The following is a 16,365-nucleotide window of genomic DNA, read 5'->3' on the forward strand; positions in this document are numbered from 1 at the left end:
CCTGCAGATAACCTTTGTTGTCCAGCAGATTCCCTAGCATCCATGGGTGTGGGGTGCTGAACCCCCTGTACATTCTGTGTGTGTGGAGGAGGGGGTGAAACTATCATTCCATAGGGCAATCTGGGGGAAACACCACAAGATTCTCCCTCTGGTGCCATTCTACAGGTTTTTCCATGGTGGGGCTGGGCCTGGCCCCACATTTGGTGAAAATGCTGCGCACCTTAGTGACAGAAGTAGTTCCATTGAAGCCAATTGACCAAACAAGCAAGGGTTGGCTCGTATTTCCATAGACTTTTAACTAAAAAATATCAGTTGTTCAAGGAAGGCAAATGTGGCTCTATATTTTAACAGCCCTCTCTCTCTCTTTAGGTCCCCATTGTGTTAATACACATGTGTGCATGCACACACACACACACACACACACAGAGTTGCATAAAAAATCACACTTGTTTGTTTAGATCCTAATTGTTGTCAAACAGGGACCTAAAAGAGAGGCCTCTTCCTGAAAAGGAAATAATTTGTTATGACAAAATGGCTGCTGCACTTTAAGAAGATACCCAAGGTGAGGTATTGTAGTTTGGCCTGAAGGAAGGACTTTCAGTTGTGAATTTCAGATAAAAATGTTGGACCGAATCCTGCAATCTTTACTTAGGCAAAACTCCCATTTACATTGATGGAAATTTTGCCTAGTGAAGACTGCTGGATCAGGCCCATGATTATATATGTTTTCTAAATATAATATTATGTCACAATTAAACTCATTCATTTATTGTTTGTTTACATAATGTTCAAATGCATGTTTTATTCATAGATGCTCAGGAGGAGATTTTTCTCTTGATAATCACATGCAGAATACTTAAAAACAATTCTCTTTCTACTTCAGCTTTCCCATTAATATAATGATTTCATAGTTCTCATTTATTTCATTCTAATTTGTATGATTCTGTGTGCCTTATTCCTCCCACCCTGCTGCCTTTTGTGTTTTAATGCCTGCATGCTTAGCCAATAATGGAAAAATAAACTTTCCTGCAACTCAGTCTTTTGTTTCTTGTACTTCAGCTCCTGTTTTGTGGCTTCTGTTGTTTTTACTAGTTCTGTTAAATTAAATAACACACAAAGGAGGCAAATAGAAGCATAAGGGAAAGAGATTTCACCAACCCATTGACAAATGTTAATAAGCTTTATTAACGGTAATATTTACTATGACATTTAAAATACAGAAATAAAATAAATAACACAGGAGATCTGATTCTTCACTCACACCATGGTATACAGGACAATTCATCTGAAGTCAATGGTATTACACTGACATAAAACTCATGTAAGTGAGAGGAAGATCAGGCTCAATATAATTGCCAATTCCTCTAGTTCAGTGATTCTCAGCCGGAGGAACATGTACCCCTGGGGGTATACAGAGGTCTTCCAGAGGGTACATCAACTCATCTAGATATTTGCCTAGTTTTACATCAGGCTATGTAAAAAGCACCAGCGAAGTCAATACAAACTAAAATTTTGTACAGACAATGACTTGTTTATACTGTTCTATATATTATATGCTGAAATGTAAGTACAATATTTATATTCCAATTGATTTATAATTGTATGGTAAAAATGAGAAAATAAGCAGTTTTTCAGGAATACTGTGCTGGGACACTTTTTTGTATTTTTATGTCTGATTTTGTAAGCAAGCTATTTTTAAGTGAGGTGAAATTTGGGATATGTGAGACAAATCAGACTCCAGAAAGGGTTACAGTAGTTCGGAAAGGTTGAGAGTGTTTACTCAGGCAAAATGCTGGGGACAGTCAGCAGTGAGAATTTTGCGTTTGTAAGTATTGTGCTATTTGGCCAAATAGCATAGAATGGTTAAATTAAAGAGCAATACTTTCTGTATAGAAGTGTGATAGAATGCCTATCATCAGCTTGTGAATTTGTATATATTTTTCATAACATTTTTCCTTTGAAATTATACATATTTGACCAAATTCTGCTGTCAGCTTTATTGGTATAGCTGAGAAGAAAATTGGCCAGTAAAAAATAGCACACTTCTGCTTAAAAACTGACCATACAATATAGTCTACTGGGCCAGATTTTTATCTGTTACCTCATTTTAAGAAATTCAGTGTATACCTCTATAACTTTAATTTGTCCATATGAAGATCAGAAATATTTTTTACCCAAAACAGTTTTCTTTTCTATCTAGAGCTCTAAGAAGCAATGGCTACAAAGACAATGTTTGTGACTATTTTAATATTCATAGTTGGCATTAGAGCGTTGACATTTATTTATTAAAAATAGTATCAACAATATAATTTGTAGCTAAATGCTGTTGATAAAAACTGCGGTTTGTATTTTGAGTATTTGCATCATTACAGGCAACCAATATAAATTCATAAATGTTTAATTTAAATAGGAACATGAGGGGCACAATTGTATTACAGTCTGTTTTTACTATCTCCATTAATAGGAACATTCAATAATTTTCATCAAGGTATACATTCCATATTAACAGAGCAAGATATTAAAGAAAAACAGTGTTTCAACCTATTAACTATCATAGTTACTTATTTGTTTAAATACAAATTGAAGCATTAGAGGGGCTAAAGGGCAGCCATTCAAAAATGTACTTTATTCTACTTTTGATTTTTATTGTGTTTTTCCCCCCAAACAAGCAGACTAATGAAACAAAGTACTTTGCCTCTTAAAGCAGAAGCCCTTACACTCTCTCCCCTAATTAATCCTATCCCCAAATTCCATTCACTTTTTGCAATAAAAGTTGGCTACATTCATAATGGTTAGATACATTTACAACTGAAGGGTAGAAATTTTCTTAACATTATTTATTTTATTGTCCCAGAAATGAAGAACAGTATACAGCAAGAAAATAATAAAGTATCACTTAGCTTAGACTGAAGTATACATATCAGGTTTTTAAAGCTCAAGAAAAAAAAAAGATACTCCCTTTAAGCATTTTAGCACAAGATTTTTGTCTGATACATCCTGTAATGTTCCAGAGCAGTATACAGCAAGAAGGTAATAAAGAATCACTTAGCTTAGACTGAACTATACATGATATCAGATTTTTTAAAGTTCAACAAAAAAAAGATACTCCCTTTAAGCATTTTTAGCACAAGATTTTTGTCTGATACATCCTGTAATGTTCCAATTTAAAAATAAATAAATCTGAAACTGGAAATCTGTGTTCTCAACATTTTACAAATTTAGAAATATGTTCAAATTATTTTCCCACAATGAATAGTAAACGGACAGTCCAAAATTTTAAAACTAATACATTTTTAAAACAAATATATGTCTGAGAAGATTGTTAATAGTAAACTGGTGGCAAGCTTTGTTTTTGCTACATAATTTGATTGTAATCAACCCTTTAAAGAAGCTTTTTTGACAGTTCATTACCCCAGTGAACTGCAACATGAAGCATTTGCTGTATCATTTTTTATTAAAGAACCTGTACAAAATAATAAATGTTGCATACCTGTTTGAAGTATATGATGCAAAGAGTATGAATAATTAAGATAAGCACTTTGTACATTACAGATTAATGATGAACTCCATTGAAATAAAAATTGTTCATGAAATATGATGCTTCCCACTGAAAAGTAACTGCCCTTGCCTAAACCTATAACAAGTAAACTCTTCCATTTCCTCTGGACCAGGACATTGGTTGAATAGCTGAAATAGGAGGAGGGAATCGGATGCTTTTTAAAGGCATTAAGCAAAGTGTTAACTTAGCTCAGGATTCAAGTAATATGAAAATAATTATTATAATGTTGCACTTCATTATTTGTAATGCATTAAATGGGGCATTTTACAGATGACTTCACAGAACAGAAAGACAGTTATCTCTTGTATAATAAATAGAAAAAGTACATTAAAATTACGATAAAGACTACAGATCTTTAGTAAAAGCAATAAATGCGATTTGATGATAAAGACTAGATATTAATGCACAAAATGCTAAACAAACAGGAATACGATGTACAACGTTCAGTGGTTTTAATCTCTGTTTTTATAGTCATGGTTTCAAATCTCTTTAACTAGTTGATGGAAAGATTAACTGAAAGACCTCCATATTTTGAATGACTAAACTGTATATTTTCTAGTTAATTTCTGCATCAAGAGTGTGGGAAATGTTTATTCTAAAGCTCAGATGGAGCATTGATGTGAGAAATGTTGCAAAGCATCCAGTGCTGACTGGAGCTAATTAACTTCAGTGCTCCAGTGTTGTTCTCATTTTTAAGCAGGAGAACACTACACAATACCTTTTATTTTGCTTTTCAATAGATTTTACTTAAAAACAGATTAATTCAATATCTGTGGGTTTTTTGGTTTTAGTTCTGGTGTTTTGAATCTTTTTTTTCTTTACACGTTTTCCGGAATTTTTTCTTTGATTTTTTTATAGAACACATTACAATTTATACTTAAACAGAGAGTGTTAAATCAGTTACATTAATGATACTGTTGTATCATTTCATAAGTATTGTGCACGATCTACAGTTCATGATTGCATTTCCAAACTACAACTAAATTCCTCTTTAAAAGTTATGCATCAGAGAAAATGTGAGAGCTTGCAATTACACCCTCCCACATAGATTCTGTGGTGTTCAGTTTCTTTCTTCTCCCATATCAAGCTAATCTTGAGTCAGAAATACATACACATCTCTGAAAACACTTGATTCTATATATAAGTAGCTATAGATAAATTCAGGGTGTTGGGAGTTGGAATATTGTAGTGTGGTTTCAATGCTTTAGAGACAGGCAGTTTTTTTCACTTCTAAATCAGATTGTTTTTAATGTCTGACCTGTGAAATGCATGAAAGTTCACAATTTAGTTTTGCCAATGTTGCTGAATTTTAAATCACCAGAGATAGGTAAGCACAACAAATTTTTGGCGTCTGATGTCTTAAGATATTTGTATATTGAGTTTAGCTCCTTAAATGAGAAAGGTAAGAAATTAATCATAGACTCTAAACCCTTTACTGTTTGTACTGCTTTTTTTCAATCCTATTTAATGCTCTTTTTTCCTTAGGAACACACATACATAGAGACAAAGATACATGTATGTATACATTCTTAAGGAAAAACAACATTAAATAATATGAATAAAAAGCAACACATTTTTTAAAACAGATTCATAGAGAAAGGCTCTTTGATATTTATACACCTACTGACCAGCCGCAAATTTAAGCATCAATTTCAGGGTGCTACTTTCCAAGATTTTATCTGTCTCAGAACTGTAACTTAATTTTTCTACCCTCTTCCTACATTGCCACACATGAAAACTGTAAGAAGCAGAGATGGGGCAAGACATTGAAACCATAACAACAGTGGGACTTCTAAAGACTTTAAAATACAGTAACAGTTCAGCTCCTGTGACATTAAGGGATGACATCAATGAGAGTTGCCTCACACCTTAAATCTGTAGCTTTAGAGGGCTTATACTGTCATTAATCTGCACACAACACTGTCACTGCCAGTGAGTTCTATACATTGGTGGTTATATATGTTCCTCTGGCTTGCTCACAAATAATGGATGCCTACTACAAAACTTGTCTCCAGATTCCACATACAAGGTAAAACTGCCCATATGGCATGCAGCCATTCCATGTACAACACAAAAATAGTCTTCACCAAGAAGTCATGAAAAAGCTGCAAACTCCAAAATGGAGGCTGTGCACTTATGAATTGTGGAAGGAGTCAGGAGAAAGTCAAAGTACTACATACGCTAGCCTGGACAGAACTTGGGTCTCCTTGACCAATCTCCTTCCTCCAGGGCTGGCTCTACTGTTTTTGTCGCCCCAAGCAGTGAAAAAACTGCCGACCAATTGCCGCCGCAGACGGCAGGAGAGAGAGAAGCTGCCGCAGAATTGCCGCCACGGTGGAAACTCTGCCGCCCCTTTCTGACTGCCGCCCCAAGCACCTGGTTGGAATGCTGGTGCCTGGAGCTGGCCCTGCCTTCCTCCACCATCATGCCTCTCAGCCAATCATGCATACCCTGCATCCCCATGAAATCATGCCTCCATAAAGTGGAATTAGAGCTGAGGGACCTTTTCAGGCTCAGCGTCAGTAGCAGTGTGCTCCTTCTTTCCTTCTGTTTCCCTGCTTCTGCTGCTTTCAGGGCTTTTTAGATCCAAGAGAAGAGGGATAATCTTGTGGTTAAAGCATTGATGGGACTCAGGAGATCTGGGTTCATTCCCCAGTTCTGCTGTAGATTTCTTGTGAGACCTTAAGAAGTCACTTAATTACTCTGTGATTCAGTTCCCCACCTGTAAAATGGAAATAGTAATACTTTTCTCCCACCATTTGTTATGTTGGGTGGGGGCTGTTTCTCACTGTGTATGGTCAGTGCCTCTAGGTGCTACTGTAATATGGATAATTTTTACTTAATTTACATCCCTTCACACATCACAGTGCAGAACATCCTACGGCTGTAAATGTGACAGTGGGGTATCAAACTCATTCCCTGGAGATGGCAGAATTCCATTTTTAATTAGGATCAGTGGGCCAGTGGGTCATTTTAGGATACATATTCCTCTGTGTCCATAGCAGAATTTCTGCTGAACTCAAAGGGAGGCTCACATGAGGATCAGGGTAGAATAGGACTGTTAGGTAGTAATTAAACCTTTAGTTCATCATTCAGTAAGAAAATGTTCTTACCTTTATGAATACCTTTATTTCTGCCCTTTCATTTCTCTTCCTTCCCCATGCTCCTTTCTCTGTTTCTCTCCCTCTTTCCTATACTGTTGTTTCCTCAGTTTTTCCCTCTTTTTCTTTTCTGTAGTAACTCCCAATTCCCCCTACCACTGCCCTGATCAATTCCTTCCCCTACTCTGTTAAAATTATCAGCAGCAAAGTATAATGTTGATATACTGGTGACATCAGGCTTTAGCGTTAATACTGCAATTAAGTTCACGTTTTCTGTAATCATTGATTCAGGCTTTCTGCATAGATTTATACTCATTTCACTTTTAGATAGTTTGCTTCACATCTATGAGAACTAGAAACAGCCTAATTCTGTAAAATATAAATATAAGATTTTGTACAATCTGTATATGTCTTGTGGGTCACATAAATACATCAAGTGAGCCAGATCTGGCTCGCAGGTCACTTGTTTGAAACCCTTCTGTTCTCCAAATTAACCAAAGTATCTTCAAACTAACACAAGTCTAGAACTCCTCTGTCTTGAAGTACTCCAAAGCAGAGCATACCTTTTCTGTTTGAAGTACCTCTTGTGACGGGTTCGGTCACGGAGACTCCCCTCAGTACTGCCACTCGATGAGCTGGGATACCACTGACAACAACCCTCCTGCCAGAACAGGCACCCCTCCACTCCTGTCTTGCTGAATTAGACACTCCAGTCAGCTCCAGCACAGACCCAGAGGTTAGGCCATGCCTCTCTGCGGTTCACTGAAACTGAGATTCACTCAGCCCAGAGGCTTCTCAATTAACAGGGACTTTCCCAGCACCCAGTTTTCAGCCTTTCTGGGAGCCTGAACCCCAAATAAATCCATTTTACTCTGTATAAAGCTTATATAGGGTAAATTCATAAATTGTCCACCCTGTATAACACTGATAGATATGCACAGCTGTTTGCTTCCCCAGGTATTAATCACTTACTCTGGGTTTATTAATAAACAAAAGTGATTTTATTAAGTATAAAAAGTAGTATTTAAGTGGTTTCAAGTAATAACAGACAAAACAAAGTAAGTCACCATGCAAAATAAAGCAAAAAATAATAATAATAATAAACTCACAAGTCTAAGCCTAATACATTAAGAAACTGATTACAGGTAATATCTCACCCTCAAAGATGGTCCAGTAAGCTTCTTTCACAGACTAGACTCCTTCCTAGTCTGGGCCCACTCCTTTCCCCTGGTACAGTCTTTGTTAGTTCCAGCAAACATTTCAGGTGGTAAGCTGGAGTTTTCTCATGACTGGCAGCCGCTTTTGTCCTGCTCCACCTCGTTTTATAGCTTTGGCACAAGGCGGGAATCTTTTGTCTGTGCTTGTCCCCACCCCCATCTCATCAATGGAAAAGTACAAGGATTGAGATGGATTCCAGTATCATGTGATATGGTCAAATGTCACTGTAAGACCCCTAGTCTCCATTCTTCCTGGGTTGGCTCTCAAGTACACAGGAAGGCTTGCAGGTAAATAAACCATTTACAACCAATTGTCCTAGTCAATAGGAGCCATCAAGATTCTAAACCACTATTAATGGGCCACACTTTGCATAATTGCAATAGGACCTCAGAGTTATACTTCATATTTCTAGCTTCAGATACAAGAATGATACATGCATACAAATAGGAGGAATATATTCAGCAGGTTATAACCTTTGTTATGATACTTTACAAGAAGCCTTTTGCATAAAACATATTCCAGTTACATCATATTCACACTCATAAGCATATTTCCAAAAAACATATGGCGTGCAATGTCACACCCTCCACCCCCGAAATGAAAGCTCATTAATCTGCAGTATTATTACTTGACAAGGGGAAACAAAACCCATTCCCTGTGCCTACTTCAAAAATCATCTCCAGGACCCTTTATTCCAGACTAAGGTCTATTGATAAGGAGGGGCAATTTGATTCTGGGAAATAGCTCATAGCTAGCCTAAAGCTATGTTTCTTTCTAATCATTTGGGGGTTCTGCTTTTCCAGCTTACTATGCCTGATTTTAAGAATTTCTCCTCACCAGTCATGTAAAGTATGAACTGATTCTCTGCTCCAGTCCACTCTCTTTGCACCACGTGTTTGGCACATCAAGTCAGCAGAGCTGGTTCTTGTGCCTCCCTCTCTGCAGCCCCACACACAAGGTTAGGTTGGTAGCAGCAAGATGCTTGTTGTGGGTAGCAAGAGGTAGGTAGGGAAAAGGCCAGAAAGCAATGCACTCTAGAAATTCCCAGTTGGTGTATAGTCCCTGGTGGACTCTGTCCAACTGGTGCAAGTTAGAGTAGCTTCCAGGCTAACTCTAGCTTGTACAGGAGCTGGGGCAGAGGATCTGCCTATGTATTTCCCTGTTATAGCTACATCCTCCAACAGAGCTAGTCTGACAGATAACAAGATGAGAGGAGTATTTTGATTTAACTCTGAGACAGCACATTACAAGAGGTATTGTGGATATTGTTGTATGGACCTTTTTGTGACTATTGGTGGCATTTTAGTACTTTCAAATGTCAGTTAATGTCAATTGCTGACAGAGTTACAAACTGACCAGTCAACCACATACCTCATTTGGAACCAGAAGTACCCAATAAGGCAGCACCAGAGGACCCTCCGTTCCAACCAGAAAAAGCAAATACAGTACAGTACGGTGTTAAATGTAAACTATTAAAAAAAGGGAAAGTTTAAAAAAAAATATTTGACAAGGTAAGGAAACTTTTTCTGTGCAACAAGTACTCCTTTTCTTGTTTCTGTGCTTGTTTCATTTAAATTAAGATGGTTAAAAGCAGCATTTTTCTTCTGTTTCAAAGCTGTATTAAGTTAATGTTCAGTTTTGAAAGAACAACCATAACATTTTGTTCAGAGTTACAAACAGCCTCCATTCCTGAGGTGTTCGTAACTCTTGAGTTTCTACTGTGGATCTGTCCAGTGGTAGTCACTACGTAGTTCCTGGGACTGGAAGGGTTGTGGGATGCTTCCCGGGTAGATGACGAGTGACTGTGAGATATTGGTGGTGTTGGACTTTTACTTACAATGCTCTGGGGTTTTCCACTTGAACAGAAGTCAGGCTGGTAGGCAGGTGGTACTAAATTTGGGCCATTGATGTCCCTGTATTCATTGAGCTTGAGTATTGGCTCCTTTGGGGTGGAGGGTTGTTTTTGTTTTTCTTTCAATGGGGGCTTTGCAGACTTTTATCTTGTTTGTGAATATGTCCTAGGATGTACTCCCTACTTTTTTGTTTTAGTTGTGTAATTGTTAAAATATAATTCTGTGCTAAATTTGTTTTGATACCGAGTAAAGTCTTTTTAAAAATCAGCAGCTATGCCGTATATGTGGACTGGTGGTCAGAGGCAAAAGGCAAGGATGATTCATAGGTTCATAGATTTTAAGGCCAGAAGGGACCATTTTACACATTTAGTATGTACTCCTTCACCTGCAGGTCATAGAATTTCACCCAGTCATTTCTGCATCAAGCGCATAACTTCGATTTGAGCTATAGCATATGTAAAGAGACAGCCAATCATTAGATCAAGATTTCAAGTGGTGGAAATTCCAGCACAGCCCCAAGCAAGTTACTCCAGTGGTTAATTACTCTCCCAGTTAAAAATGTGCACTTTATTTGTAGTCCGAATTTGTCTAACTTCATCTTTTAACCACTGGATATTGTTATGCCTTTTTTCTGCTAGATAGAAAAGCTATATGCTATCAAAAACGACTTCCCTGGGTGGTTACTTGTAGACTGTGATCAAATCTCCTCTTACCCTTCTCTTGCATAAACTAAATTGATTGAACTTCATGTGTCTTTCACTATAAGACATGTTTTCCAGAACTGAAATCATTCTTGTAGCTCTTTTCTGAGCTTCTTCCATTTTTTCAACATCCTGTATGAAGTGTGGACACCAGAACTGAACACAATATTCCAGTAACAATCTCATTAAAGCTGTATATAGAGGTAATACCACCTCCCTACTCCTGTTTATACATCCAAGGATCACATGCATCCTCTTAGCTACAGCTTGGCATTGGGAGATCATATTCAATTGGTTATCTACCATGACCTGTAATCCTTTTCAGTGTAACTGCATTCCAGGATTAGACATGTCTATTGGCTTTCAGTCTAAACAATCTAGACATTTTTCTATACTGAAAATGGGAAAGCCTTGGGAATCAAAAAATATTGAAATATTAACTTATTGTCTTTGTCAATGGATGCTGAAAGTGGAACCCCAGTATGATTTGTTATAAACATTATTTTCAATTGTACCGTAAAAACATGTTTAAATGACAAAACGTATTTTAAAAGCCTTTCATATTCCTTTAGTAAATTTAATTTGTTTTGCTGCTTGACTAGGACAGAGGTGGATTGTACAAGAGACAACAAAACAGACAGCATTACAATAGCTGCAGTGCTGGTTGTACTTTGAGTGAATAGAGTAGAATACACTGTGTTTTAAAGGTAGCAGGTAGCAAAAAGAGTTTTGATTGTGGAAAACATAGGTTGGTTTTGTTCCCAGATAGCAGGTGAAGTACACAGGAAGAAGTTCCTCATACTATGGGAAAATTCATAGGCTCATAGGACTGGAAGGGACCTCGAGAGGTCATCTAGTCCAGTCCCCTGCACTCATGACAGGACTATATTATCTAAACCATTCCTGACAGGTGTTTGTCTAACCTGCTCTAAAATATCTCCAATGATGGAGATTCCACAACCTCCCTAAGCAATTTATTCCAGTGCTTAACCACCCTGACAGTTAGGAAGTTTTTTCTAATGTCCAACCTAAATCTCCCTTGCTGCAATTTAAGCCCATTGCTTCTTGCCCTATCCTCAGAGGTTAAGAAGAACAATTTTTCTCCCTCCTCCTTGTAATAACCTTTTATGTACTTGAAAACTGTTATCATGTCCCCCCTCAGTCTTCTCTTTTCCAGACTAAACAAACCCAATTTTTTCAATCTTCCCTCATAGGTCATGTTTTCTAGACCTTTAATCATTTGTGTTGCTCGTCTCTGGATTTGGGTGCATTCTTTGCATTTTTATATTCCTCCAAGATATGCATACACTACCTAGAATATTTGTATAATCCTGATGAAAATCTGAATGATTGAAAATGCATACTGTAGGGTTAGAAGAAGATACTGATTATAGTTGTGAAGGGATTGGATATGGACTGCTGGACTATCAGGTGCACCACAGCATTGCTCATTGTACTTGAGAGGATGGCACAAAGGTGGTTTTCCAGCACCTTTTATCCCCTAATCCTTGGGGCTGCTAGGGCCAGTTCAGTCAAGGGACAATTTAGAGCACGCCCAGGGCAGCTGTAAACTGCACTTGCTTGTAACAGCCACCAGCACCATTACCACAGGGAGGATTGCTAGAATGGAATGTGCTCTGACTATGCCAGCTTTCCATTCAGGAATTTCCTGTGTTTAGAGCCCCTATAAGTCGTTTTTGTGCCACTGGAGCAGCACAAAGGAAACATAGCGTAGTCATGGTTTTATCACAGAAGATTTTCTAAGCAGAGTGGACTCCACTCGTCCCTTCTTTTCATAACTTTAAAGAACCATTACAGTTTGAGGGCCAAATTCTACCTGATTTACAGTCAAGTCAATGAGATTGTCAGGGGTATATTTTGTCCTTGAGTGTATGAATAATTTATTGAAATCCCAAAAAGCTAACTCAGGTTTTCCATAATGCTGATAATGAGGCTTGAGGCAATGACTTTTCATTTAAGATTCTCACATACAATCTTATTTTTGTATAATTGCATGGAGAGCGGAAGATCCCAATGCCTGGGCTCCGGCCCAAGCCCAAACATGTACACTGCAACTAAACAGCCCTGTAGCCTGAGCCCTGTGAGCCCAAGTCAGCTAACACAGACCAGCGCAGATGTTTAATTGCAGAGTAGACATACCCTTACTGTATGCTGCCAATTACTGAAAGTGGGCTGAGAGGTGATATGCACCTTGAAGCTGAAGAACTGATTACCACAAGATATCACTGAGGCCAGGAACTCAGTGGGATTCAAAAAAGTACTCGACATACATATGGATAAAGATTTCCCCTCTAGGCAAATTATTCCATAATTGTCAACTGTGGGGTTTCTTGCACCTTCCCTTGAAGCAACAGGTAGTAACCATTGTCAGAGAGAAGGATACTGGACTATATGGGCCACTGGTCTGATCTGACCTTGCATTTTCTGTATGACCTATTAATTAAGACTAGCCATGGCCCTGGGGATAAATATTCTTATAAACTTGCCAAGATGCACATTTCCATCACTCCCATGCTTCTTCTGCAGCACCTATAGTACCTGCATTTTTGTCTCAGAAACCTTCATTTGTAATACCCTGCTGTTCCCTCTGATCTGTCATCTGCACTATAGGTTTTGAAGCTGATGTCTTTTACTGTGGCCCATCTTTCGAAGCAAGAGCTAGCAGTTTTTTGCAGTTTTAACAACTAGCTAATCTGGAGAAAAAATGTTCTGAATACCCTGATAGCATCTTAGTATTACAGTACTCCCATCCCTAGGACTAGTGTGAATTCCGCCAAAAGTTCTCTTGTACTGACACAGAAACTAATCCACCTGGGATTTATCTTCCAGAATGAGCTGGGCAGCACTTTCCTGTCTGAAGAAAGGGCAGCCAAAGTGGAAAAAAAGCTGTAGAGGAGATCCAAAGTCTTCAGCACTATTTTCCGGTGTGTTTGAAGCTGCTTGTCTTTCTGGTGTCCTGGTGTCCTGTCTCAAGGCAGTGCTCTTCTGAACCTGGCATATGTTCATGATAAAATAGAATCCACTGGACATTGCTCTGCTTGTTATGTTAACTGTGGTACTCAAACAGACTAAATGGAGCTTCTCTATCTAGTCTTCAGTGGGTGATGTTGACCACAGATACAAATCTCTCTGGTTGTGGCATTCGTACAGCATGCCACAGAGTTTAGGAGAAATTATCCTAGCCAGAGTCAAAGCTCCAACCCATCCTTCTAAAACTAAAAGCCAGATAAAGAGCCCTGTTTACACCCAGGGGAGTTCTCTCAGGGAAGTCAGTCCTAGTCCAGGCAGACAACACGTGTAACCTACCTGAACTAACAAGGGAGAACAAGGAGCCCTTGCCTCATGTCTGAATCCAGGCTTCTGCACGCCTGCCAACATTCTGTAGCAAAAAAGGATAGACTGTGATTGCATATATGTTCATAAATTCAGGCAAAACCCATTAGAAGCATGTACCTTCCCACTTCTAAAGTTTTATGATAACAAAATCCAGGCATGGAGAGAGATCTGCATGCATTTCCATGAAATTTTCCAGTCTCATCCTCATGCTTTTTTCATACTGACATATCCTAAGAGGGTGGGAGAATTGGGTCATGTTAACATTAACCCTAACTTAGTGCTCACTTAAACTAGATTAACATCAAAAGTAAATGTAGAAATATAAAACAATTTCTAAAGCTCTCTATTGGTGGGCTTAGAACAACTGGTAATGACATCTTAAGGCTGTACATTAGGAAGTCAAAGATTTAAAAAATGTATTTCCATAATTTGTACAGCAAAAGTGTGTGATGCCTCTGACATGTATGTCTTGTGAGAAAGTTTTGGGCATCTGGATTTAGCTTCGATAAATTATTATAGAAATCAGAGAAGCAGAAGATAACTTTGAAACACTTTAGTTCCAGGGCTGTTGCTTAATACAAACAAATCATTCTCTATTTCATGTGAAATGCCCTGCACTGAGTCTATAAACCCAGCACTAGTAAAAGCAATAGATTGGTGACATTTCACATTAGACAAAAAAGCAGTAGTCTACTGGGAAAAGCAGTAGACTTGGCAGATCTGCTTCTATATTACTAGGCTGAAAGCTGTTTTATAATCCTAGGGCCTCTTGCCTCAAAGGAAAGGTAAATCATATTAAGCAGCATGAAGTACTGTCTAGAGTGTGGGGTAAAACTTCTCTGAGTGACACAGCAGTGTCTGCCAGGAATAGAGCTGTTCACATCCCTGATTAATCCTGAAATTCTACACCTAGTACTCAGACATTCAGGGAGGGATTTTCAAATACACTTGAGGTGGCCTAGCTCTGCTCCTGTTGGAGCCAACGTGAGTTTCATCATTGACTCCAATGGAAATAGAGTTAGGCCAAATCTGAGCATTTTTTTAAAATCCCATCCTCACCCTTCTTCGATGGACATATTTTTCATCACATAGTCTTTGGGGTTTTGTACCACGTTACCTCCCTCTCCATTCCAAAGGTGGTAGCAACAACAACAACAACAAAAATTCTGGTCAGAAAGGAATCATAGAATCATAGAATATCGGGGTTGGAAGGGACCCCAGAAGGTCATCTAGTCCAACCCCCTGCTTGAAGCAGGACCAATTCCCAGTTAAATCATCCCAGCCAGGGCTTTGTCAAGCCTGACCTTAAAAACCTCTAAGGAAGGAGATTCTACCACCTCCCTAGGTAACGCATTCCAGTGTTTCACCACCCTCTTAGTGAAAAAGTTTTTCCTAATATCCAATCTAAACCTCTCCCACTGCAACTTGAGACCATTACTCCTCGTTCTGTCATCTGCTACCATTGAGAACAGTCTAGAGCCATCCTCTTTGGAACCCCCTTTCAGGTAGTTGAAAGCAGCTATCAAATCCCCCCTCATTCTTCTCTTCTGCAGGCTAAACAGTCCCAGCTCCCTCAGCCTCTCCTCATAAGTCATGTGTTCCAGACTCCTAATCATTTTTGTTGCCCTTCGCTGGACTCTCTCCAATCTATCCACATCCTTCCTGTAGTGTGGGGCCCAAAACTGGACACAGTACTCCAGATGAGGCCTCACCAATGTCGAATAGAGGGGAACGATCACGTCCCTCGATCTGCTCGCTATGCCCCTACTTATACATCCCAAAATGCCATTGGCCTTCTTGGCAACAAGGGCACACTGCTGACTCATATCCAGCTTCTCGTCCACTGTAACCCCTAGGTCCTTTTCCGCAGAACTGCTGCCTAGCCATTCGGTCCTTAGTCTGTAGCTGTGCATTGGGTTCTTCCGTCCTAAGTGCAGGACTCTGTACTTGTCCTTGTTGAACCTCATCAGATTTCTTTTGGCCCAATCCTCTAATTTGTCTAGGTCCCTCTGTATCCTATCCCTCCCCTCCAGCGTATCTACCACTCCTCCCAGTTTAGTATCATCTGCAAATTTGCTGAGAGTGCAATCCACACCATCCTCCAGATCATTTATGAAGATATTGAACAAAACCGGCCCCAGGACCGACCCTTGGGGCACTCCACTTGATACCGGCTGCCAACTAGACATGGAGCCATTGATCACTACCCGTTGAGCCCGACAATCTAGCCAGCTTTCTACCCACCTTATAGTGCATTCATCCAGCCCATACTTCCTTAACTTGCTGACAAGAATACTGTGGGAGACCATGTCCAAAGCTTTGCTAAAGTCAAGAAACAATACATCCACTGCTTTCCCTTCATCCACAGAACCAGTAATCTCATCATAGAAGGCGATTAGATTAGTCAGGCATGACCTTCCCTTGGTGAATCCATGCTGGCTGTTCCTGATCACTTTCCTCTCATGCAAGTGCTTCAGGATTGATTCTTTGAGGACCTGCTCCATGATTTTTCCAGGGACTGAGGTGAGGCTGACTGGCCTGTAGTTCCCAGAATCCTCCTTCTTACCTTTTTTAAA

The sequence above is a fragment of the Lepidochelys kempii genome, chromosome 6 (assembly GCF_965140265.1).
Source record: "Lepidochelys kempii isolate rLepKem1 chromosome 6, rLepKem1.hap2, whole genome shotgun sequence".
Lineage (NCBI taxonomy): Eukaryota > Metazoa > Chordata > Testudines > Cheloniidae > Lepidochelys > Lepidochelys kempii.